Source organism: Chamaea fasciata, unplaced genomic scaffold (genome assembly GCF_029207755.1).
Source record: "Chamaea fasciata isolate MVZ Bird 193981 ecotype frontalis unplaced genomic scaffold, bChaFas1.0.hap1 SCAF_4, whole genome shotgun sequence".
Classification (NCBI taxonomy): Eukaryota; Metazoa; Chordata; class Aves; order Passeriformes; family Sylviidae; genus Chamaea; species Chamaea fasciata.
The window spans coordinates 41205651-41229122 of NW_027094089.1; the positions used below are offsets into that span (position 1 = coordinate 41205651).

Consider the following 23472-nt stretch of genomic DNA (forward strand, 5'->3'; position numbering starts at 1 on the left):
TACAACATTATGTTACTCCCCCAAAAAAAGCTGTGGTGCCTTTATCTTATTCTTTTAAAGACAACAACAAAACCACATAAGTTGCTCTCTAATGACTATATTTTTTATTTATATTCCTAACTTCTATTCACAGTTCAACATCAATATCTTTATTTAAAATTTATTTAATCTTCTTCTGTTATGACATTGAGTGATTACTTTACTTTGGTATCAATACTCTTTTACTGCTAGAACTCAGTATTTTATGTCTTCCTACTTCCATCTTGTACTAAAATATTGTTAGGATATAGGTAAATCTTTTAAAAACATATTAATGCTGTCAGAGCGGATCTAGATAGAACATGGTAGTGTATATCTTGCTTACTATTTGCAGAATAAAATATAAATTCATAGGAGTAAGGTGTCAGTGGATATGTCTGAGGAAGACTGACTTACAGAACTGTTACATCTGGTTCTGAAGCTGTATTATTTTTATTATGAAAATGGATTATTGCTGAAGCAGACTAATCTACTAAGTAGTTTGGACAAAAAATCTGAATTTTCTGTAATAAAACAGTTTAGTGTTAATATCAATGATGTGTAAACCTTCTGTTACTGGTGAACCAGTTGCAGAATTAGATGGTACTCAGACACATCTGCATCTCATAGAAATTGATGTCACATCACAGCTATATTTATAAATAAGGTAGAAAATATTAATGCCAACAGGAACATATAAATAAACAATAAGCCAAATTGTGCTTTTGATAGATCAGGCAAGTCATCATTGTTCAAAAATATGTTTACATGATTCTGTAAGTAAAAGGCTGTAAGGATGAAAGCATTTCAATCTCTGCTTAAAAAAAAAAAATCTAAGAATTTTAAAGAGATATAACTGTGTATTTATCTTACTCATCAGAGAAAACATTAAAAATAGATAATGGAATTTGTTCACAGTTTGATAAAACAAACAAAAAAAATCCCCAGTATGAAGTAACAGCAACAAAACAACACATTCTTCTGAGGCCTTCAGGAATTTTCAGGTCTGTTAAATCTAGAAAATGTTTCACATTGCAAGAAGGGGAGAAATTCATAAAGATTGTTCTCTTTGATAGATTTTTTGAGAGAAGAGGGGAAGATGGGTACAGAAATCAAGGCAAGAAGAGAAGCTTATTTTAAATCAAATTTCTCTGTTGTTCTTAAGTTCTCTTTTCAAAACTGAGAGTCATATTACATAATACATTTTGCATGTGTTACAGCAGAAAATGTATTAATGTCTACAACTCATTCAAAGACTTACTCTTCAGTGACAAAAAAACTAAATGTTCCTCAAGAGGGCAATTTTATTTCAATACCGAGAAAAACTTCTTTCTGATGTAATATTCAAAATTTAAGCTAATAACGAGAGAAAGTTATTGTCTCACTTATTCTACTGATATAATCTCAGCCCCAAGCAATAGTCAATAATTTGACAACAGTCCAAATATTTGATGATTAGACAGAAACCCATGCTCTGTGATTTGATTTAGTCTTATGGTGATTCATATTTTAAAATGTTTTTCCATGGCATTCTGTGACAAAAATTTCCCCAGTTCAGTTTCAGACTGAAAAGTACACATTTCAGCATGGTTCAAATTGCTAGCACCCCTCAAAGGTTTAGCTTGGAGTTGCTGTCTGATAAACTTAATTGGTAGTGCACAGCATGGATTTACATTTGTAACATAGTGAAGACAATTAAGGAATCACAAAGTGCTAAGCATGATTCCATGTTTTAAAGTCGTGTTTCATGCTGGTTCCAGCCCTACTTTATCTAGATTATCACTAAGTAATTTGGTGTGCTCTAAAAGCATACTCATGGATAAAGCTGCTTCATTTGTGAGCATTCATAGGTAGGGTGTAGGGACATGCCAGACCTCAAAGAAAGGATTCTAATCCTCAGGTACTTAGTATAGATACTCAACATTTACTTGTCTCTTAGGACTGTAAATGGCAAAGTCAAGAGCTCCATTCTTAAGAGCTGTTTTGCCGCATTTTGAACACTCTATCTTCAACTTCTGGTGTTTGCCTGTAATTGCAAACTCAATGGAATCCAGTGTTCTGAGTATATTTTTACAAAACCCAAAAAAGAACAACTAACCAACAAAACTTAAAACCCTCAAAACAAAACACAACCAAGAAACAAATGCAAATTAGGAACATGAAAATGAGAGTTCAGAAAGGAAAAAAGTCCAAGGGGCAGGTATTCCCACTTTTGCATGCAGATGTTTGGTATATGCAAAGGCTGAAGGCTGAAGATGGGATTTGAAAAATTCTACGCATTTGAAAGAATAACTGGAGGAACAAAAACTCTTAAGGAGTTGTAAACTAAAACAGTATGTTTGCTTTTTTTTGTCCTATTTCCAGGAGATTAAGATTTGATCCTTACAGAGATTCGGGGATTAGATCAGCTGGAATCATATATGTTTACCATATGGGTTAATACCTCGACATTATACCTCAAAATTTATACCTGTGTAAGACATTGGATATTACAAAGGAGAGCTCCTGAATTTAGAATCTAATTTAGTTGCTAAATATTAAAAGTTGAAGAAGTCACACTGAATGTTTGCCTAAATGGAAGTGTATAGGGGAGAAGCAGGAAATTCCAAACATTTAAGCTCTGAATGAAGCCACAAACTGGTAATAGAAAACATTTAAAAGAATGATATTTAAGCAACCACTATTGGCAGTGTTATATAAAAATATTGGGTGTAATGGCTCAGATTATGATGAAGACCAACTGCCATTTAGAACATGCACACTCCTAAAATCTGTCAAAGAAAGCAGAATGTGCTTTTGGAATTAGTGCTCAGAGCTGACAGGATATGGTGAAACCCTTAATCATTTCCTTACATAACCCAGCAGGATTATCATGCATGCAGACCATTACATTCCCTTGAATCTGGGGTCATGGCAAGGTTTAAACTGAAATGTGATTACCTAAATGTACAAGATGTACTGTAAATCTCAGTTTAAGCTGTCCCCTCAGTACAATATTGCTAGTGAAAGCTGTTGAATAGCTAGCTTGAATTACTTTATCTGATAATCAGAACTGAAACTATGAATTACTGTGGGCTTGCTTGGTGGCTGCATGATTTTGCTCTCACAAGAGCTATTGGCTAGTTATCAGAGAATACATGTTTTTAAAATCAGTTTAAACTATATTTTTTAGCCGTCAAAAAAGTTACTGTATTCTGAAGATGACAGGAAAAGTGTGAGGGAGAAGTAGCCTTTCACACCACACCACAGAATACCACTTTGCTGCTTTTTTCTTAAAAAAGGAAGAAACAGAGTGATTCAAAAATCTTTGAAGACTTGGGGGATATCTAATGAAGAACTTCTGGGAAACCCTACTTCAGCCAAAGTCTGAGACATCCAGAGGTGAAGGAAGATAATAAACATGTGTGGAAGAGATGGCAGCGGGACTACCAGAGCAGACCTTGGACATTTTGTTTTGCTGCTATTGTGTACATTTGGGTTTTAAAAGGCATCTTGTGCTAAAATCACTTGAAATGTCCAAGATTCAGGTTCACGCACCAGAGAAAATAATTAACGCAGTGACCATCTAAAATACAGCACAGCATTTTTTCCACTGTGCACTCATATGCTTTCTGTCCACTGTAAAGTTTTCCTGTCTCATAAGTAACCAGATAAATCAGGTATTTGCGAAGATTCGGTAAGCAGCCCTTCAGAGTGCAGCTTCTGTTTCTGATGTTTAGCTAGTATTCATGCTATAAATTCATGGATTGTATGAGTTCCCTGCAGCTTTTTGGAGAATAGTGTGAAAAAACCTGTATGCTTTCCTTGACAGATTGAGTTTCTCACAGAGACTTGGACTTTGAGTGAAGTACCCATGTGAATTGAGTATTCAGTTAGTGACAAGGATTGGACAAAAGAGTCAGATAATGTAAACTGTTAAAGCCAAAGAAGAGGCACGGTGCCTCTGGACCACTGCAATCCATGAATGGTTTTAAATCACTACACTTCGAAGAAGAAATGTTAAAGCCAGAACACTGCTGTATTTGGCTGATCCCAGTATTTATTTAGTTTAAGTAACTGAATGCTCTCATGGAAGTATGGAATATTGGGAGAAAAAAGGAAATGATGCCTCCTACTCCTGAATCCTGCTCTGTCTGGCCATGCTCAAGTTTCTCATCAGCAGAAACTCAAACCCACAGCACCAGTGTGATAGAATATCTATTGCAAATGTCAGAAAATGGTAAAACTGAAGAGTCAATGCCTCAGGTCTTAACAGAACTGAGGTGTAATCTGAACATTCTCTCAGGCTGAGAATCAGGTACCGTGCTTCAAGTTTCTTCTTGAGCTGGCACATCTCTCTCTTGATTATGATATCTGAGTGCCCCAGTATATATTTACCTAACTTAGATTTGTGGTTACACCAGCAAAAGCTATTTTGTACATCAGTTGAACTGACTAGTGAGAATATGTTTCTGGGCTTCATCTTCAGTTTTACTTTTGCTCAGATTTAGCCCATTATTCATGATTATGCACTTCTGACTGCCTAAAATACTCTCCTCTCTCCTTGATTTTAACCCTTCAATTACTTAATCATGTTTTGCACAGCTGTGATTTAATTAAGTTATATATTATTTATTTTAACTCTTCTGATATTTCTTCTCATTCTTTGCTTTCATCCTGTGGATAGGATAGTGAATTTCTCTAGAAAAGAAGTAGAACCAGAAGCTTAAGTAGTGCCTTAAATATTGTAGTATTTTGTTTTAAGTGAAGTTTCTAGCTCAGGCTTGTTTGGTTTCTGAACTCTTTCAGTTGAGCCTGTGCCTAGGAAGGTTTGCCTTTGCTCTACTACTTCCACTGAGATAAAGTACAAGTTCTCTGACTCGGAGTAGAACAGTGTTTGGTTCTGTGTGGCCCTTGCCCAGCAATTAGATCAGACATACCCATGAATTAAGCCAGACTTTTTACCAGAATTACTTGTCATCTCAGCCCACAAAACAATATGAAGTTTGCAGAGAGCCGTGCTGTGGGCTGCCTTCTGCATGCAAGGCCCATGTAGCAATGTCATGTAGGATTTGTCAGCATGGTTTGGCCCTTGCACCCTCCAATCTAATACAGACAGACAGGTCTGTCTGTGGTTCATCAGCTGCCTCATAAATTTCTATCAATTCATAACCTGAATTTCTGAACAACATTAATACATGTTCTGCACAGCTGGAAAGAAAAGAATTTTTTATTTCAAATGTTAAAGGAAGGCACTAAATAAAACTGAATCAGATATAAATGTTATTCATTCAACTACTTTGAATGGAGACTAGAGTTTAGAGAGAACCTGCAGGTTGGATGTATATATTTGATAGCATAAGCTTCTGAAAACTTAGCAGTTACTAATTACTCTGACTTTTCCTTCCCTCATTTCCTCGGCTGGCTCTATAGAGAATTCCTGATTTAGTAGTCCTACAGCTGAAGACCCTCTGAAGTCTACTGTCCAACAGCTAAAACCATCGGAGCAGATACCCCACCATCATTTCTGTCACCACTATAATCCTGATAATTTATCTTTTTCTGGCATGACCACAGCCCCAAATCTGTAAATGTGTGAGAAAGGACAGGAAGCATGAGGAACTTGCCATTGCAGCTCAGTTGGAGGAAATGCCTTGGATTGCATTTGGAAGAATCTAACATACAGCCACCAGAAATCATCATCTTAGGCCAAGTAGCCACACTAGAAATACAGCATTTCTGAGGAAAGTAGTGCAGCTTGTTTCCATAATTTCATCTTCTGTTTTGTTAAAGGAGACTTTTTTTTTCTATGTAGTTGTAGTATCAGTCTATAAAAATGATACTTAAAACTCACTGTGTTCTTAGTGTAAAAAAAAAATAAGCAAATAAGTAAAGGAATATATAGACTTTCCCATATATTTCAATTTACTTGCCATATTTTTCATCATCCGAGAAAAAAGAAAGGGTTCAAGTATGTTCCACTAGAGACTTTTTAACTTTCTTTTAGAAGTTGTTTCTTCAAAACTTTATTTTGGAGTGAATATTCCCTCATTTTCTGCCTAATGACACTAAAATATTCTCCAGACATTAATTTCAAAGACTGATTTCCCTAAGAAATTTGGCTCCTGGTAAGTGTTTATTATAGTGTCAGTGTCTAATCCAAGACACTGATTTTATGTCTACAGCAGCAGCATAATAGCCTGTAAATTCACTGGATTCTAATTCAGATTCCTTTTTGCACCCTATTGTAATGGATGAGTAATTTCTGACTCTGCATTACTCACGTTAACATGAACTTGAGTGAGTAAACCAAAATGGAGCTACAAGAGCAGGGAAAATCTTTACAAGCTTTATATGACTTGCCTCTCCCAGGAATATGAGTGCATAATTTAGACTAAAAGCTTTGTTAAAATAATGAGAGAGATATGCATATTAAGTTACTGGGGTAGGCATCAAGGTGGGCAGAGCCTCAGCATAAAAGAAAATACATACTGCAAGAGAAACAGAGCCAAAGTCATGTTTTTTCTTCTTGTTCTTAAGTCTGCCTTGATGTAGGAGATGAACTGCAATTTGGATCCAAGAGCAGAAGTGTTTGCATTAACTAAGAACTAAGAAGCTTCTGCTGGCTTTATTACTACAAATTAAAAAGCTAAATACCCTTTCAAACAACAATGAGGGTTCATTCATAGAATTACAATGTAAGTATATGTGAATTTCAATGGTAGTTTTGTATAAATGATTTAGCAACTTCATTTACCTCTTGAAATCCTTGTCAATTTCAATGTGTTTTTTAAACTATCAATATTTAATTAACCAGCAATCAAGACACCTTTTAGAATGCAAATTAAATGCCTATTTTAGACCTACTCTGGAGCTGGAAAATGGATGGTATAATCTTAAAATGTGCATCTCTCCCTTAATTTTTGAGGCTTTGGATGTATAGTACATAAAGGCACCATTTAAGCTATCAGTGTTAGCTGCTGAAATATAGAACCTGTTGATATTATTTTAGCCTTGCAGTTTTTAGAAGGTTATTCTCCTGCCTTTCAGAGTGCCTGTTCATAATAGTTCAAACTTCTAAAATTATCTTTAACATCCATGCAGCTATGTTTTCAAACTTTCTGTAGGATAGATATGTTTCCTAAAGAAAACCAAAAATTTTTCAAGCAAAACCTCAAACATGAATTTAAGCATGGAAATTTTATTTCCAGAGAAAATCTGCAGAGGATTTCTGTTCTACAATGACGTTTACTTTTAAGGTGTTTCACCATAAAGACTGCTGTACTTGACATAATTCAGTACTCATCCAATTAGACTGACAATTTGTTTGTTTGAACTGAGTTGTACTGTCTTCAACTTTGTGTTCACCACACTGTAGTATCTACTTTCATTTGGATTAGGATCACAGAATTTTTAAGACCCAATCCTAATGAATATTTCATTCATAATTAGAGTTACAGTGACACAAAAGTTACTTTGACTAAACACTATAAATAGAACTTTATGTTCATTCAGCAGTTTCTAAGTCATTGAATCTCAGGGTTTGCCAAAGTTTCAAAACTGGATCATCATCCAGTAGAATTTTATTTTAGTTTACTACTTTGAGTCATAAGCTCCGATGTAGTCCTGCCGTTTAAAATGATGGCTTGTTATTTGAATGATACGTAAAGGATATTTGAAATAACTTGAAAATGCCATTTTATTAACTAATTTGAAATGTGCTTGCTTATATCTGTTACCTGATACAAAAATATGTTCAAATTTTAGCTAGGAATTAAACTCCAGGGGCAAAGAATCTCTTTCGTTGCTTCTCTGCGCAGAGTTAGCAAAACACTGAAAAGAATGCTGTTGGTGTATTTGTACTCTCAGGAAAGCACAAAAGAGACAACAATTCACAAACAGGGATATAAGTGACCTTTCAAGAAATTAACTAAGTTAGAAGATCAAAGGCAGAGGTTAAAGAAGAGCACTCAGGAGAAGTGAATCCCTCCTGGATTGAAACTAATAGTAAAACCAAGAGGTTCGAGAGTAGCAACTGCTGCCAAAGTGTCACTACTATAACAGAAAACAAAATCTGTATCTCTAAAGTGAAACAGTAGCATTTTGTTTGCTTGTCTTTTTTCTTTTACCACTAGTCTACCGGCATTTCTAATAAAAGAGGTAAGTTTTCATACTCCATAGACTAGAATAGGTCTTAAAACGCCACCACTTTTGTCTTTATACAGTTAAAATTACTGTGTTTAACCATTTATTCAGCTTTTTAAAAAATTAAAATTGTTAGATAAAATAAGTTACTTAGGAAGCTTATTTTGTCTGGATATATTTTTATTGAGTATATGAATTTATAGCTCAATCATACAAAAAATATTACTTCTCTGCAAATAATAATAAAAAAAGAATTACAAAGTTCCCCATATCTTGGAATTATTGATGAATAAATATAAAAGGAATTAGTAGATTTGGCAACATCTAATAGAGGATGTTTTACTCAGGAAAAGTAATCTAATACAGCTGTCAGAGGTAGGATTTATATTGTTCCGTAACTAGAATGATACAAACAAATATCTTCATTTTCTAGATGACACTTAATTGGGAAATTTTTAAGAACTGACAAGAAATAGTTCATCATCTATGATTCTCCTAGGATCAAACCACTAAAGTTATTTGCAATATGGGAAGCAGAATTAGCCTGTATTTTACCCATGTTTATTTGCCGGTGACATGTATTTTCTGGCATATTTTTGTTGTTGCTTATTTGTTTGTTTAGTTTTGTTTTTTCTCCTTCTCTCCCTCTAATTGTTGCAACATTGGGAGACCAAGTCATTCTGGCCATCCCTCTTTCTTCAAGTAATCTGGTTCAAATTTGTGACTTGCCAGTATTTGAACTCCATGACTACAGCCCTCCAGTTACACAGAGCTAAGACACACTTTTATTTGCAATGCTGTTCTGTTACAAAGAGAACCAAAACTGAACAGACAAAAGACCTCCCACAAATCTCCCATGTTCTGCTGTCTCTGCTGCACTGTTTAGGAGCTGTAGCATTAAGTTCCCCATGGAGACATGTTCAAGTGTCCAGGGCAGAAGGACCTCAGGTGGAAGCACTTTTAATCTTTTCAGCTTCTGTGGGTTTTCATAGAATTTCTTTAAATCCTCTATGACTTCTTATTTCTCCACTGACCGTTGTTCCAGCCTAAGTTTCTGATACTGATAAACTGCAACATGGTGACCATTTTTTTCCCCTCTGTCTGTTACCCATTGAAAATTATCCAGCTGCCACTTTAAGTAAACCTTTAAATATTGTCAAGGCCTAACCCAATAATTTTTCATGTTGACAGGCAATAAAATTACTCCCTCTCCCATTGATTAGCTTTTCCTATTGAGTGGTATTTAGACTTAAAACCCTTTCCAGGTCCTATGTCCTGACACAGGGAGATCATTCTGATTCTGTTCGCCATATCCAAAATAGTTCCTTCTCTTTCCCTTTGCCCAGACATAAAACTTGGCAAAGTTCACAGCTTCATTTGTCTTGATCCTTTACTCTGGGGAAGGCAAATGCAAGCATTCTGTGCTCTGCTGTGCTGCAAACAAGATAAGATGCTTTTAATCCCCTTCAGACATTTTAGAGAGAAGCTTCATCCTATACATAATCTTTTTCTTCATATCAGTCTACTTTTCCCCAGGTGTTAGTTTTTCAGAGTCGTCTCCATTATTTTTTGCAAATAACTCATCATTCCTGGGAGGTACTCCCTGCAAACATATGCAATGATTCCTCATTATCTTTTGTTAGGTCCAGGTCTGCTGCAGTGCTTGTGAAAGGCATCCTGAACTAGGATGTGTTGAGTCTATTATCTGTTATACTGAAATAAATGATTTCCTTGCTGCTAGTACTTTCTGATTAGACTACATCTGCCTGTTGTCCCTCATTTCACACTTGAATTGTCATCTTAGTGGAAGAAGATCCATGATTATTTCTTTTTTCCTGCTGGAGAGTGACTTTGCTCCCTACATATTATGGGCAACGTAATTATGAGTAAGAATTAGCCCTATTGACTTCAACATAATTATTAAGAATAAGAATTAACCCAATCAATTTAAAAATGCTTTAAGATGAATGAGATTGTGTTCATTGGTTAAAGAAATATTTTTTTATTGTGCAGCTCTGTGTAAGAAACTTGTAAGACATAGTCATTTAGGAAATGAGAGGCATATGTGGTGTTCCATGGTAGCCTGTAGGCTCTTGCATCGAAATAGAGCAGCACTGGCAGGAAATGTGTGCCAGGCCACTCAGTTAATATGTTGGCATCTGCAGACAAAAGAGGCCATTTCGGAGCACAGAGCCACAGACAGTCAGGTAACTTCAGCTCCAGCATCATATGCAGTCTTTTTGAAAGCATCTGTCTGATAGCAGTGTAGCACTGAGCTGCGATACAACATAACTGGTGCCACAGTGAGGACCTTCTGGTTTCTTGGCATTGTGAGATCTTATTAACTAGTTCTATCATCTCTCAGCAGCTGCCTGTTGAGGCACTCTTTGGCAGTCTCTGTAACCATGCACATTCTTTTATCTTACAGTTAAGACCGACAGAAGTAGGTTTCCTATTTTTGTTGAAGAAAATTTTCTTTCTAATTCTTAGGAACTGTCTGGTCCCTACATTCTTCGTCTATTTACCCACTGAGAAAAAAAATTTATATTAAAAGAATTTTACAGTTTTTTGAAATTAGGGAAAATCTAGTGTTTTCACTGTCAAAGGGGTTTTTTTCCTGTTTGTGTTATTTCCTCTGCTCTGAGCTCTGGGTTGAAGAACAGAGATTTTCTTTCTTCCACTTTCAATCTTTTTCAGAAGCAGGGTTTTTAATTGAGGATATTTCTCATCTCTAGTCTTTTGTCAAAACCTTCCTTATATTTTATTTATTTACAGTGTTTCTGAGTAGAAAGCCTCTGACTTGAATAAGAGGGGTTTTTTTCATATTCCTTATGCTGCTTTTTAAACTCAGTGCCTTCTAACAGTGGGTTTCATGTTTTGGGCTTTTTCATAAATTTATCTTTTTTGTTTAATCTATTTTTTCCCTTTGATTAAAAATAAAATTTATATACTTTTTTTTTTTTTTTTTTTTTTTTTTTTTGGTATTCATTATTATGCTGTCCAGTAATATAAAAAACAACAGTACCACATTTCTTAAGAAAACAGTTATTTCTCAGGCTGTCCCAAAAGAAGCTGGGAAAGAATTTGGATGGTAGGAATTGATATTATTAAGTAAGGTGCAAAGGTAAATATTAAACAAAGAAAAAAAATGAGGCAGAAAATACCAAGTGCTCAAAATGGAATCCAGAAGAAGTAAGTGGAAGTAAGGCAAAACAGTCCTGCATTCAGGACACAGTACCATGGCAAAATGACTCCCTGGTAGTTTTCCTCTGGGAGATTCACAGATCTTTTTGTAAAAATAAACGTATTTGTGAATCACCCTTGAATTTTGTTGTGGAAGAAGTCTGTGCTTGTGTGTACAATAGCACCAAAGACATCTCTCAGAGGTTCAGGCTGCCTGTGGTCTACACAGTGCCTGTGCTTGTGCCCTTTTCAAGAGATAAGGCCTTGTGGGTCTTGGGGTATGTTGGAGAACAGCCTCCTGTTTGTTCTCTTTGCTCCAGGATGAGGAATGTGATAGGAAACAAGCAGTTTGGGCTGTGTCTATACTTAAAAGGAGCTGTGAGTGGGACTTGAGGGTGGTGAGGAGATTGGATGTTCCGTGGTTAGGCCAACACCTGTTTCCAACTCCCAAGCACTGCTGGTAGCACTTTTAAAATACTTTCTGCTTTTCTACAGCATTTTGGCCTATGGTTTCCTGTTAGACTGGGACTTCCTTGGGAATATCCAGTTAATATCTTCCTTTGAACTGTCTTTGAGGGAATACCTATGAAAATTTGATGACAGAAATCGTAGAGAATATACATCACAGTGTATTTTACCTACTCTTTTCCATCTTTCAGTTGCACTGATGCTGTGGATGCTTTGAGGTAGGGGCTGCCTTTCATGTATTCCGAAAATATAGCTATTTAGAAATGTCAACAGTCTAATACTAACAGAGAGAAGACATTTTTTGACTTCCAGGAAAATTGGAAAGTCTTGTTCCTTTTGATATAAACACAAGCTTTTACACAATTTGTTCTATCATTAAACTAAAAATTTCCCTCCTTTCATTTTCATATAAGAATTTGTGTAGATAAATGCAGAGTAAAATATGGTAAGATTACATATTTTGGCAGAGAACTGTACTAGTTAATAAAGACTATAAGTTGTGTCTCTCTCAAACTGGACCACAAGATTTCTTACAGTAAAAAGATGGAGAAAGTTCATAAAAACAGATGTTACAGTAAAGAAAACGTAGATCATTGACACTTGGATGACCTTGAATAGTCAGTCAGGGAAGCAGCAGGATTTAAATTACATTGTTTCTTTTGTGGCCTGGCTACGTGTTAGTGGCAGTCGACACAGCAAGTCAGTCTGGTTTACATTAGCAATCATAGCTAAAAAAAAAGTGATAAAAAAAGTGAAATATAAAAACAGAAAAAGTGAAAATGTCACAAAATTCTATAGGGATCCCGACTTCTATTGTGAGTTGGCTACATAAACTAGAAAGCCAAATGGACTTAGTATTCTGAGGAGTCTTATTCCATGTTCAGTAGCATGCTCTAATTTAGCTTCAGTTTTATTGCAGATAGGTTTCATGTGGAGATCTTCAGCTCATATTATTCATGTATGCTTACCCATGAGCAATGAAAAATTGCAAAACTATTGAGTTATCCTAGATTTTTTATAGAAAGATCTATTTCTCTTTCAATTAATCGCTGGTTTATTGCACAAAGGAATCCCTTGAAGAACTGGTATTCTTCAAAATATAAATTCGCACATGTGTCCGCTCACCCTGTTCCTCCCGCTGGAAAGCAGCTCCTTCCTAAGTGAACCAGTTTTAAGTATTTTCCTGTGAAAACACAAAGTGTTTTAGTGGAAATTTGCAGGCTTTTGGTAACATCCACCAAACCATTAACAACTGATCTCCCTTGGCTCCTTTTTGTCCTTGACTACTATTAGTGGATGAGCCAACTTCCCCAGAAATATTTTGGACTGTTATGACCAGATTGCATTTATGGGATTTTTACCATGTGCATGATGCAGATCTAGCTGATACTTGGTGGTGGTTTTGTTTTTTTTTTTTTATTTTAATCTAACCTGTGTGTCTTTTCTACTCCCTATGCATCTGTCTGGTTTAGTTGGTTTTTTTTTTTTTTTTTTTTTTTTTTTTTTTTTTTTTTTTTTTTTTTTTCTTCTTTCTTCTCTACTTCAGCTTCTTTCCTGGCTCTGATTCTTCTTCCTGAACTCTGATGTGGTATTTGACTCCCAGAGTGAATTAGCCTGGTTGCAGGCTATTAATTTTGAATGTGGATTTGCTGTGGCTTGAACTCAATGGTTTCCCTTCCTATCCCCTTAGATAACTATTTTTCTTTTTATTGCTACTGACCAATATATTCTGGGGTGCTATTGTACCCTGAGCTAACTAATTTCTAGAAATGATGGCCCATGGCCTGGGTGGGATTCCCTGGTGAACATTTTTCTTTAAATTTAAGCAAGAATTAGCTGTCAGATGTTAACTCATGAAAACTAAAGAAAATGAAGTGCATGCAGGAGAACATATGTTCTAAAAAAAATTACTTAAAACTATCATACACCACCGTTGGAAGAACATCGTTCATTGCTCAACAGAATCTAGTAATAAATGTGAAAACAGAATAGAGCAAGAAGTATAAAAAGGCTCTGATGTTTGCTAGATGCCACTCAAGAGCTTTAGGGTGACGCATCTCCTGTGTTACCTTCCTATAATCTAGAGTGCATGATGTCAGAGAAGGGCATCACTGTAGGGACAGCAGAATGAAGAGGCAGTTTACTGCTTGATTTTTAGAGTACAAGAAAAACACATTGCAGTCTTTTGGAGTAAGAAATTGTTACAACAACAAAGCCATTCATGCTGCAGCATATCCAGGAAAGAGACAGCAAAACTGTTTTATCTTCAGTAAAAATTAGGAGTCTTATTGCTAATCTTAACAGTCCATAAAGTGAGCACTTGAGAAATTGGATATGTTTAAGGAACAGTTTTGTTACAGTGGCAACATTGATGCCTTAAGTTTTAGCTTTCATGTAGTTCTCATATTAGGCATCAGTAAGCTCTGTTCACAGAGTAGGTAGACAAAGCAAATCCTTTTCCTGCTGAGAGCCAAGGACAGCTTTCTGCCCAACAGCATACACAAAGGTGGACTGAAGAGAGAAAACAAGAAGGATGAGACCTCACAACCTGAAGCTGTAATTGGACAATTTAACTGCAATATGTAAATAGACCAAAACTTATAAAAATGTAAGATCTCATGACCAGTCAGACATTTTGTGACCATTCTTGGTCCACTTTGGGTGTAGCCCTGGCTGGGCTCTTTTACTGTCCAAGGTGGATCCTGGAGGCCTTTCAATAAATTCCTACTTTATTCTCTAGATCTGTCCAGTCTGTTTCAGGTCAGACTTCCTAAGGCATCAATATTTCTTAAAAACCATTTTTATTTTATGCAATAAATGTCCTCCAATGTCTTGTAATTTATACTTACTATGGCTGAAAGTAAAATGTAGATTCAGAGGAATGCATCAGAAAGTATACCTACAAAAACATATTCAAATTAAAAATAAGACCAAGAAAATTATTTTTTTCCTCACAGATGTATTAATGGTAATACTAATTGTATGTCTATTATCCGGTCATGTAGTCTATCCAGTTTATGTCAATGTAAAACAAATGCCCATTTTGTCATACGGGACTTGTCTTCCACCAAGATGTAGTAATAACATAGATTGGGTTAGAAAAAAAAGGAAAGGATTTATTACAGTTTTAATTGTAGACCAAATCAAAAAAAGGAGCAACTTTGTCTCTTCCATGAATTTTAGGTTTAATCTTATATTCCCTTATTTCAGTAATAAATGTGTAGTTCTACAGAATTATTTCAGTTTATAAAATATATTCCTTACATTTTTTTCAGTTTATTCATTTGTTCATTTCTGAGTGTCAGTATAGATGTCTTCATCAGCTGGAAAATACTATCTAAGGCAGTGGACAGAACTTCTTCATTTGAAATGATGACTTTATTCATCTTTGCCATCTGCATGCAATTAAAAAGATTTTGAATATCTTACTGAACATCAAATTTAGGTCACTCTCAATATACAGAGCTGAGGAATCAGCATTTTTCTTTTATATAATTATGCAGTGAGATTTGGACATTATTGAATAAAACTTCAGAACTTAATTCAATAATATTTAATCATATGATAGTGTCTGTCATATAAAAGCATCATTTAATCAGTCTATGTTTGTTATTTTTGTTGCATCATCTAGGAGATGGAATGGGGTCAAGTCCAGGCATATCTCTTGTGGCCTTTTCCCTTGCCGAGAATCCCAAAACCAAGTTGTGTCAGACTAAATGAAGAGATCTGTGAGTCCCCAAAGCCAATAAAGATTTTGGAGCCACTGGAGTCAATATTCTGGACCTTTACCTACAACTGTCTAATTACGACCTTTTCAAAACTTAAATAAAATAGACCACTGAGTTTTTATTAGCCCAGACCATTTAAACTAATGAAATTATAGCCTTTTGAGCCATCATTAACAGTGTGCTAGGTGTTGTGCAGGACCAAACAAGATACTTCTTTCTCCACCACCAGGTTTCTGAAGAATAGGTGGTTTTGGCAAAATCTTCTGGGGTAATTTTCTTTAGTCTCTACCATCACCATGCTGTTTTAATCTACACAGTCATCATATCAGAAATAAAGAATAAAACCAACACAGATTGGTAAAGTGTACCTAGAACTTTTTTTTTAATTTTTAAACGGAGGGATAATAAAGATTTGAGAAAGGAATATCTAAGAATTTAAAAACAAAACCCATGAAAACTAAAATCCTTAAACAATTTGGATGCTCTATGCAGTGACAAATGAAAACAATTTCAAGCAACAGGAGTCAGGAAAAAAAGGCCAGTACTATGAATATGCTGTGCTAAGGATGCCTTTCTGGTATTGTAGTTGATGAAAGGTTAGAGTGAGGTATCTTACAAGTCTGAGGAAATATTTCTATTTTTTGAAATACAATGTACAAACATCTGTTAAGGATTATCTGGGTACCCTAGCTTTTGCCTCAGTGAATTAAGATGGAATAGACAATCTTATACAATATTTCACTTCCCAGCTGTGTATTCTTGTGTGTTGTTAACTATACTGCATCTATATTCTTGATTGCCTATCTCATAAAAGTAGCCAATATTCTTATATCATAAAGAAAGTTTTTTAAAGCTTAAAAAAAATTACAATGTTTTTGACACATAAAAAAAAGTTATACCTAGAGCAATGATTTCTTTTTGTCTTCATCAATCCTATTTTACCATATTTTCTTCTACATTGTGTTATCACTTGGGATGTGTAAGACTGAGGGATGGTAATAATTTTGTAGTAAGTTTGAAACGTTATTTGGCTAAAATCAGAGTGTATGATAGGCACTAAAGGAAGTGTCATCTCAGAGTGCATGTGGTACAGTTCATCAAACTTAACGATCAAGTACACTTACATCGTGGATTATTTTTCCAGGTAGAGGTTTTTTCATCTAAAGAAGTAAGTAATAAATAGTTAGGTTCTGACAACAAGTTCAAATAAATGTGCAGAGTAATGAACTTGGCTATTAAGGATGCATCCTAGGAATTGGATCAGTCCACTACATATTGGAATATTTCTAAGGAGTGATGCTGAGGTTTTCACTTTCTGTCTTCAAAGAAGAAGCATTCAGCACAGGTGGTCAGTTCCTTGTCACCTCAAATTCCAGTAGATCTTGCCATGTGAAGCTTATATTTTTAATTAAAAAATAAGGAGAATATTCTAAGTCAGGTTGTCTTTGGAAAAATTTTGAGAGTAAACTCATAGATTTTCCTCCCTTTTAGGAAGTCGCTGCCTTCAGCTCCTACTGAAAAATCAAAAATTGCACTGACAGTATTTAGCAATTTCTCTTCATGTCACTTCTTTTCTATTTTAAAAAGGAGTCCTCTTTTGTTTACTCTTGTTTTGAATAAATGTTTCCAAATATTTTCTATTTCCACTCATGCAATAAAATGTTCTTATTTTATAGTAAGTAAAGCTGCCTTTAAGAAAAACAGAGCATTTTTCTTGAAATTTTTATTATATTGGAGAAGCTTTAGTTTTAATGCATCAGCACCATTTTAATCAGAAATATCAAAGTAAAATTCGCTCCTGGTAGAAAAAGAGGATTTTATTTTTGTAATATAAATTAGGATATATAAAAACTCTCAGATATGCATCTTTTATTCAAGTAATTATTTAAAGCCTGGGAATAATGAAAAATGTAATTATAATAAATATATTTCCACCCTCATGTATTCTTTTCTAATACAACCCAAATATAATTTCATATTTAGAAGACACTAAATACACCCATAGTAAGCAAGTCAATGCTTCTAAGTAAATATTGGAATTTGACATGAGTTGCTATAAAGCTAAGGAATGTACTGAATTTAATAAAAGCAAGGGCATTTCTGAGGTATTGGCAGGAAGGAAGAATGTGATAAAGCATTTTTTCTCAAGAGATAAGTACTTGATATGCTTGGTTATACAAGTAGGGATTTCAGGTCTTCAGTGGAGATTTGTACTAATTACACTGAATTACTCTGTAAAACAGAAGTGAAAGTATTGTCTGAACAAATTAGGGCAATCCCTCAAGAGACAATAGTGTTAAGAAGTCTTTTATTGTGGGAGGGATTTTGTTTTTTTGTTCTTTTTTCTTTTCATTCAGCCTTTTACAGAACTCACAAAAAATATCTAAAAAACTGAAAGAGCTTCAAGAAAAGCAGTGATGTAGCAAAATCTCTAAAATTCATATGCACAGGCCGGGTATTAACATAAGTTTTAAAACATCACACATAACAGAAAAAATTGACATAAAAATTGATGTGAAATTTATAACTCATGCCTGAGTTGTCATGTCTATCCTTTACTCATCGATATGATTCCAAATTCAACAAATTTTACTTTAAAGCTTATTTCCAAAATAAGATTAGTAAAAGTTGCATGCATTTTGGGATTAAGGGAATTTTAGATTTCTGTTTGAGTACTGTTTGCAGAAAAACAGGGAACTAGATAAATTTTCAATCAATGTATCTGTCCATTCTAAAGTTTACTGCAGTAATATATTGTAGAGCACATTGTACCTGTTAAAATTATGTCATTATACTTTGTGACTTCAGGAAATTTTAGGAGTGGGGAACTTAAATGGGCCATAGATAAAGTGCTGTTTCAAACACAGGTAATACAGGGGTCCATAAATAAATAGCCTCTTTCAAAGAATTCTCCTCTCATCACACCACCATTTCACAATGTTTTAGTGATTTTAATATTCTCTATATGCCTCACAGCTGCAAACACACCCTGTCCTTGTTTAAAGCCGTGACTTAAACATAAGTATGAAAAATACTGACATTTGAACACATCTATATTATAATGTGCTATCAAAGTATTGTCATAAGTAAAACTGGGAATTTATAACCCAGTTTTAAACAACAGACCATACTGAAATTTTTAACCTTGGTCCTACTCCTTTTGACAAAATGGAACCAAATTGGTTTAAAACAAATGGAATCTGAATTAAGACACGGTTTTCCTTTGTCCGAAATTTATGGAAGCCAATTACTTTAGACTTAATACAACTTGGAAGGGCACCTGAATGAATCACTGGTAAGTGCTTTGGTGCTGTTCCAAGTGCCAACAGCAGACAGCAAAAGATGCTATAACGTTTTTCAGAAGAGGACTTCTCAGTGGAGCTCTTATGCTTGCAACATATCCCTTAATGCAAGGCAGCTTATCAGCTTATCAAGGCTGCCTAGGTCAGCAACAACTTCTAAGTGACTATAAGGACCCCTAAATTCCCACCTGTGTGTTTGGATATAAGAGTACAGATGAGTTTGTCAGAAATTAAGAGAAAAATAGACAACTTTCACCTTTCACATACCGTAGACTAAATGTATATTTGAGAACCCTTTTTTGACATACTCTATTAACCTTATCTTGAAAATAATTGGAATGTGTCTCTGTCTGGAACATGGACTTTTTGAGATTTATGTCCACATAATTTGCTTGACACACTTACTGTTCGTAGATTTTTATGTTTCCTGTTCCTTACAGGTGGCCCATGTGCCTGGATGTTCTCATACACCTGAAAAATGGAAGAATAAGGACTAAGAACTGACAGAAGTAAGGCAAAGCACCATGCTTGCTTGCATATCAGCTAAGGATTAGTAGTGGTTTCCCCAGTAATGAATTTTTCGGTCAAATCTGTGGCAGTAAGGAAGGAAAAGCATGAAAGTGAAATGAAGCTTGCTGGCAGAGACTTCACTTTCAGTAATTGGTGCTGAAGGGAGGACTAGAGGGAAGACTCTTGAACTGAGGTAGAAATAGGTAAACTGCCTTCTCTAAGAAGCTTCTTTAAGACCAGCCAGCTGGGTTGCAAAGAGGTTTCAAGCACCTGAAACTAGTGTTACAGACGTTTCTTTGGATATATCATAGAAAGAGAAGTTCTTATGTTGAATCTGAGAAAGCTGAAAAATAAAACTGGAAGCTGGGAAAGCATGACTGTCAGCTGGCAGCGTAAAGGTTGCTTTAATTAGTATATAGGATCTGTCTGGTTTGTGTGTTTCACATGAAGAATTGAATTTCAAAGACAAAACACACGGTTTGTCTAATGTTTACACCTGTGTCCACCTAAGGCCTAATTTTCTCCTCCAGGAGTATGAAAAGTTTTTTCAAGCTGTTTTTCACTGACACAAATAAACTCCATAATGAATCAGTGATGCAGGAATGTTTTTTTTTTTCTAAAAGTCATTTGTGCCACAGGTGAACATATGGAAATGACTTATTTTGAGAGCATTCTAACTGCATTCCTAAATGACATATATTTTCTCAGGTTAATTAACATTTTCTACACAGAATATGTGAGGCATCCAAGCATGATGATCTCACTTATTTCCTGCGCCCGGAGCATATGAAAAGGCAATTGGTTATTAACCAGCCCAGCACAACAGCATGCATTTTCACAACTGTTTCTCTAAAGAGGAGTTTACACTGTGTTATGTACAGTCTTCAGTTTTCATTGCCTCCTGTTTTCACCCTATTTATTGTCTGGATTACAAGTAAGTGGGACCAGCTGATCTTCACCCTGAGTCACTGTTTAGAACCTGGGAGTCTGTCCAGTTCTATTCTGTTATTTTAGAGAAAACTAATAGCTATTTACAAGAAAAAGCATTTTCTAACAAATAGAGTTCCTCACAAGCAGTGAACCAGCCACTGAATCTGTTCCATCAAGACAATGCTTCTTAGATGTGGAGAGTAAATATAAAGTATTGTAAGGCTTGTTCAAATATCCAAGGCTTATTTTACTCCCCATTATCACTCTTCAGTTTCCTCTGTATAGGTGAACCTTTGAAACAATTTGTTTCAGAGCAGCTACTGTATGTGAGTCTCATATACCAAATTACCACCCTCCATGTCAAGGACTCATGAAGGACTGGATATAACCACCAACTCAGAGATTTTTACTTATGCCTTTATTGCAATTACCTAGGCAATGGAAGCATTTTTCCCCCTCATCATTCCTGTCAGGTAAGGAAGCCTTTACTGTTTCAGACAAGGGATTAGAGGAATGCCACACCCCATTATCTTTGCTGGCTTGTGCTGTGGGGACAGAATCTTGTAGCTGTCTTGCTCTTTGTCCCCTCTTTTGCTGGCTTATTCTTAAAGAATTAATAACTGTGCTTCTCAATGACTATATGCAAAGCTTGCTCAGGGATGCAAAAAAGAGGAGGATTTTCGGGGTTTTTCTCTGGTTTTATTCAGGCTCAAATTCTAGTACTATACATAGTATGTTAAATACAGAAAGCTATGAAATTTTGGTGTACAGAACTACTGAAAAGTCTGACTTTGTTCACAACTATCCTCAAATGATTTGTACTTCATGTGATAAGTTATAATCATACCTGTTCTAAGCTCGAAAGGAGAGAACATAAGAAGCTGATATACAGGTACTCTGTAACCATGTTTGGAGAGCAAGGGCTGCATACAAGAGCACCATCTGTCCTAAAGACAATGAATGATGACAGTTTTTAGTGGTTTTGTAACCTCTGGAACTGACTGAGAAACAAATAATTGAGTCTTTTTTTCCTCCCACAGTTCTCATACTCACAGTATGCATTGGGAATATAAGGAAAATTCATGCAAATGAAACAAAGTTGACCAAAAGGCATTATTATGATCAGAAACTATGACTCCCTGAAAAGAAATGTCATTAATTTTCTGTGTTTGGTCCTTGGTGTTTTAGAACAAACATATTCATGAGAAAAATACCTTGTTTTGACTCAATTAGTAATCTATGGTGCACAAGGCAGCTGTGTGTAGCAATACTGAAGATATTTTCCTTCCAAAGTCAGAGAGAAGGTGACAATTCCTAGGGGTTTTTACTGACTTTTAAAAGCTCGATAGCAAAGTTATTTGGCCTCTCTAATGGCGGTGATTCACCAGAGGACAGACCCAACCAAAAGAATAATGATAACAATACTAACAAAGTCAGTGATCTCTTCCAAACACAGATATAGAACTCTTAACTACCATATCCACGTTTCCCTACTTCTGTGAGGAGAAGAAACACGAAAATATACCCTTCTTTCTTTGAAATATAAAGATGTGTAAATGGAATACAAGCCTTTTCATGTAAATTGGCAATGTGCACCATTATTGCTGCTATACTTCAGGTAAAAGAATAATTTAAGCTTATAATATAATCAGAGATAGTTTCCTTACTAGCAGATGCCTTTATTAATTACTAAGATAAAGGGAGAGGGTGAAGTTTTTCAAATAAGAAAATCAAAAATTTAACTTTTCTTGCATTCTCAGATAAATTATTTTAATCATTACTTTATAGGCAATATCTAGATAGGATGATTTACAAAACATCTTAAACTCTGTCATTAATTATACTGTTGAGTATACGAATGAATGATCATGAGTGTGATATATCAAAAAGGACAGTTCAGTAAATTCTACATCTTGGGGAATCCAGTGCCAATCCAGTATGCCATGGGTATGGGAGAGTGGTAACTAAAGATGGAAAAACTCAAAACCAGCAAGCATGGAAGGCTAAGAGCATGCCAAGTAACAGCCCATTGCTATATACCAGGAGACACAGTAAATAAAACCAGAAAGGCAGCAAAAGGAACGGAGTGTGTTTCCCATAATAACTCTCTCACTGTTGCTGCACACAAGACTCTTGTTCTGGCTGTATCCACTGGACACTCTCAGCTCTGTCTGCCTTGTCAGACCCCAGTGTTCTGGCTAGCTCTTCTGTACTGAGCAGGTTGGCCCTGCCTGTGGGCAGTGAGTCATGTCAGCACATGGTACATTGCACTGCAAAACTTTGAGGCAGGGAAGCAAGCCACCAGCTGGCATTAATCAGGGACCATTAACTATAAACAAGCACGTTTTCTTTCATGGCTCCTAAATTTAATTTGTTCTACACTCTCTTGCTAATAATTTCTAGGAGTCAAATCTCATTATTTCTTGAAAACTCAAGTTCTGAAATGCTATTAAGCCCTCCTTACACGAGTCACCTTGATCACTCTAGTATGTTGTCAATTTTCTAACTCTCCATAGACATTTCCACTCAAAAAAAAAAAAAAAAAAAAAAAAAAAAAAAAAAAAAAAATCAAAGCAAGTGTCCTTCTAATTTGTTTCAGATCACTCTAAGATGGCGTTTATATCGACAGAAGATTATCTACATACATTTTTTGGAAAAAGATCTGCAGTAATCAGAAAATAGGAGTTTAATTTTGGGACATCTTCCTTGATAGCTATAGATGGTTTTGTGCAAATTTTTGTTTAAACCAAAATCATTAGGAAAACAAGTGTTTCATTTGTGGGGAATCTGTTTGTTGAAAGTAAACTACGAGACTTGAACAACAAAAATGTACAGAATTTTATAATGAAAGCTGGCATTACTAACACAACATTCGTCCACCCTCCTCTGCTGGCTTTGCAGTATACTCTGGTGCACTAATGGATAGCAATTTAAAGCTAGCTCACAAATCTGTACATAAGTTGCAGCGTGTGCTCTCTGCAGCATAAACATACTCTGAGAAGCTTTTAAAATCCTGTAGGTACTTAAATTACAAGTTGCCTTGTAGTAAATCTAGACATTTTTCTATATGTTGAACTCATTAAGGACCAGTAAACCAATTTAGGCATCTCATTTATGGCTAAAAGCTTAGATCTTGAGTTAAGCTGCAAATATTTATATAGTGCCTTCATATTTATTCCTGAATTGTATTTCAGGATATTACTATGCAA

General features: G+C 35.3%; 1 long non-coding RNA gene across 2 annotated transcripts in view; it reads right to left on the reverse strand.

Moving 5' to 3' along the window:
* Positions 1 to 9014: 9014 nt before the first annotated feature.
* LOC136288883 (uncharacterized) overlaps positions 9015 to 23472 on the reverse strand; it is a 31726-nt gene continuing 17268 nt past the window's right edge. For both annotated transcript variants that reach the window (XR_010720627.1, XR_010720626.1), the window contains 5 exons: positions 19229 to 19294; positions 16646 to 16681; positions 14643 to 14692; positions 12919 to 12976; positions 9015 to 9576 (listed from right to left, as the gene is read on the reverse strand). This is a non-coding gene — a long non-coding RNA (uncharacterized lncRNA). The remainder of the gene's footprint in view (positions 9577 to 12918; positions 12977 to 14642; positions 14693 to 16645; positions 16682 to 19228; positions 19295 to 23472) is intronic.